The sequence below is a fragment of the Oncorhynchus tshawytscha genome, linkage group LG28, assembly GCF_018296145.1.
Source record: "Oncorhynchus tshawytscha isolate Ot180627B linkage group LG28, Otsh_v2.0, whole genome shotgun sequence".
In the NCBI taxonomy this organism is placed as follows: Eukaryota; Metazoa; Chordata; class Actinopteri; order Salmoniformes; family Salmonidae; genus Oncorhynchus; species Oncorhynchus tshawytscha.
Genome location: NC_056456.1, coordinates 16373438 through 16377489, shown reverse-complemented (window position 1 = coordinate 16377489; position 4052 = coordinate 16373438).

Genomic DNA, 4052 nt, shown 5'->3' with positions numbered 1-4052 from the left:
CGGCTCTCTCAGTGGGAGGTTGAGAAGTTGGGATTGCCGCCTGTTGTGGTTTGTTTGAAAGCTCTCTGGAAGAGTTCTCTGGAAACCCCTGCTATAACGATGGAATTCGCACATGTGGTGCAACAGCGGTGGGCCCCTCTATGCTCAGTCAGTACAGGCGGAATCATGGAATCATAGAATAGAATCATGTATGGTTCTCTGTCCTGCCCATTCAACTGGGAGAAGTCAAGAGCCTCACTGCTTGTTGTGTGTGTGACTCACGTCCCCCCGTCTCTCTCAGGGGGAATGGTATTCGTGTATACTGTCACGTCATCTGTCATTGTCGGTTATGAAAAGCCATGATAGCCTGCATATGATATCACGATTATGATAGCTTGCCATCGTACACACATTATGACACATACCTCGAGTGCTGCACCACTCCATTCTCCACTGTCTTCCACTTTTTCTTCCTAGTACTGCACTCCCAGCACACTACCACAGACAACGGCAGATCATTGGCATCGATCCATGGATACAAACTGGAATCAGCTGCAGCAGCGGGGTGTCAGGCATTGCCTCCTGACAGCGATATGAGGGCTGGACTGCACAAGTCCAGTTGGGCAGGCAGGGACTAGCACTGTAGGAGAGACAGGCAGAGTTCTGCATCACTGATCCACGTTGACAGTGATGGACAGGTTCTGAGAGGAGAGCTGATGGCCGGGCTTTTTCGCCGCTCTGGACAGTTCTTTGAAAGGATGGACAAGATGGTCGCAGGGCTTCCAAGGCAGCAGGGCGTTTTGTCTAGTGTGTGTGTGTGTGTGTGTGTGTGTGTGTGTGTGTGTGTGTGTGTGTGTGTGTGTGTGTGTGTGTGTGTGTGTGTGTGTGTGTGTGCGTGTGCATGTGCGTGCGTGTAATGGCAAACAGACAAGCAGAACAATACACGTTAAAGAGTTATTGATTCTGTTGGATTTTTACCACAAATGTCCATACAAGACATACAAGATTCCATTAGCCTATGTAACTCTGATGATTTAGTGACCAAACATTGTTAACATGGTGAATGTATATGGATGTATATGGTCATTTGGGGTATTATCAACAGTAACATACTGTGAAAGAATCATACTGCACTGCAATCATACTGCACTGTAATCATACTGCACTGTAATCATACTGCACTGTAATCATACTGCACTGTAATCATACTGCACTGTAAAAAATATTTGTATTGAGATTCAGTCAAAATTACTCATTTTATGTAGCGAAGTAAACTACATTTGCAAAATTTGTTGAGTTGACAATGATTTTTAAGTTGAGTTGCCTTCAACTCACTCAAAATGTCCAAATGTATTAAATCAAGTCACCAGAAAACAAAGTGTGTATCAAATTAGAAATTCACAACCATAAAGTTTTGCATTGACAAAAACCATCAAGTTTTTATAACCAGAACTTATCAAATTGGCTTAACTTATGAAATCAAGTTGAATCACCTAAGAACTACATGTTTACTCAACTTATACATTCACAACAACAATCTACTGAAGCAACATAACAGCTGTGTTGAGTTAACATGTCAAGTTAAGATGACTTCAACTTGTCTAATTGTCTATTTTTATAATTAAGTTGAATCAACAAAGATCAATGTGTTTACAATTTAGAAATTCACAACCAAAAAGTCAAATCAACTGAAACAACATAACAGCTGTATTGACTAAAAATGTCAAGTTCAGATGAATTATTTTTTTTTTGGGGGGTGGGGGCAGAGCTTATTTGAATAATACCCAGAATGGTTTGCAATCGTTAATTGTTACATTTACATGTTGCTAATTTAGCTGACACTTTTATCCAGAGCGACTTCAATTAGTCAGTGCATAAAATGTTACAAGTAAAACGTTTCTGTAACAGCACTGAGAATGTCATTATAGTTAAAGTGTTATGTTGGTTGGTTGACATCACTGAGTGCACTGCCAGTTTTGAAACTGGTGAAAAAGTTTACACGAGCAAGAGACAGATGGGAGCATAAAGGTCCCTACTGAAATCTTCATTATATCATTGTTACACTATCATTTAAACAAATATTTTTTACAGTAATTTACAGGTAACTAGCTGCCAGTAAGTTACTGTAAAAAAAAACATGATTTTTTTTTTTACAGTTTAGGTTTGTTTAGTGTACAAAACATCAGGAACTTCTTCCTAATATTTAGTTGCATTCCCTTTTGCCCTCAGAACAGCCTCAATTCGTCGGGGCATGGACTCTACAAGGTGTCAAAAGCATTCCACAGGGATGCTGGCCCATGTCGACTTCAATGCCTTCCACAGTTGTGTCAACTGGGTGTTGGAACATTCTTGATACACATGGGAAACTGTTGAATGTGGAAAAAAACAGCAGCGTTGCAGTTCTTGACACACTCAAGCCGATGAGCCTGGCACCTACTACCATACCCCGATCAAAGGCACTAAAATCTTTTGTCTTGCCTATTCACCCTCTGAATGACACACATACACAATCCATGTCTCAATTGTCTCAAGGCTTTAAAATCCTTCTTTAACTTGTCTCCTCCCTTAATCCTAAACTGATTAAGTGGATTTAACAAGTGACATCAATAAGGGATCATATCTTTCACCTGGATTCACCTGGTCAGTCTATGTCATGGAAAGAGCAGGTGTTCCTAATGTTTTGTACACTTGTTGTGTATATAGTCTACTTAACTTGATAGTAAATTATATTAATTGAAAATAAGGAGTAATTTGTAAATGGAGGCTAGATATCTCTACTGAAACCTAAATTGATTAAACTATAAATAGTATATTTGACAGACAAACTGCAAAGTTGACTTAACTTTCTTTGATTAGTCAAAGTGAATTTGGTGTAAGTTACAATAGCTTGAAATGAAAAGTTGATAGAGCTTAAAAAATTCCATGCAACGTTATTTCTGGAAATTCGATAGTATTGTACTGTGTCATTACACAGTACTTGCTTTGATTCTGTAATACGATTACAATAGGTGTACTGCAATAGGAAATACAGTAACTTACTTGCCAATTTGCTGCCTGTAAGTTACTGTCACATTCATGGCAAGTTTGACACTTTGACACATTGACACTTTAAGTTTACATCTGCAGTGCTGACAGTCAGAGACAAGTCCTATCATGCTATGAGCAGGAGTTATGTGTCACAGAAAATGTTCCTCTGCTCCTCCCAGCTAATCCAGTGTTCAGGTTCCCTGCTAACTCATTAATTCAAGATTAAACGTCCCCAAGGGAAGCAATTAATGCTAAACTTATTAGACAATATGCGGGCCCCTTGGGCCGCAGTCTAATCTGGATGGTAGGGCCCCAGGTTGTGTCACTTACCCAGCTGTCAGCTTTGATGACTCACACACATATGAACACAGACGCAATAACACAGACGCACGCACGCGAAAACACAGACAACACACACACAAACACAGAGTCCCAAAAGTGTTTGTGTTGTGTGTGTGTGTTTGTCTATGTTTGTTTGTGTGTGTGTGGGTCATTGCGTGTGTCTGTGTGTGCTGTTTACTGAGTGTGTCTAGGCGAGAGGATCTATAGTGTATAGTATGTACAGTATGTGAGTGTGCAGAAGCCTACGCGTGTGTATGCATGTGAATATTTCTGTGTGTATCTCAAGGACAACTAGGACAACCTTCTCAACAGACACACATTTTACAGACATGCACACATCTGCGGAGAGCAGACTCGTAGAGGAGAGCTGTATGTCCTCTTTACGACAAAATGAATCTTCTCGGGAATACTTATGACTACTCCTTTAAGATTTGTTTTTCCTGTGCACAATATATAGGCCTATGTCCAAAACATGTAGGACAATTGATGTACTGTATTGTCATCATTGATGCTACAATACTGTAGAAAGGGGCCACATCTTACCCATTGCTGTCCTCAACTACTGGACACTATGTTGTTGGAGTGCAACTTTTCACAGATTAATCCCCTGACTAAAGCCCTTCTATTATGATATCATTTAGGTTTTTTTAAACGTTGCCTCGATCAATAATTAACGAGACGCAATGTACGACAAATGATCAATA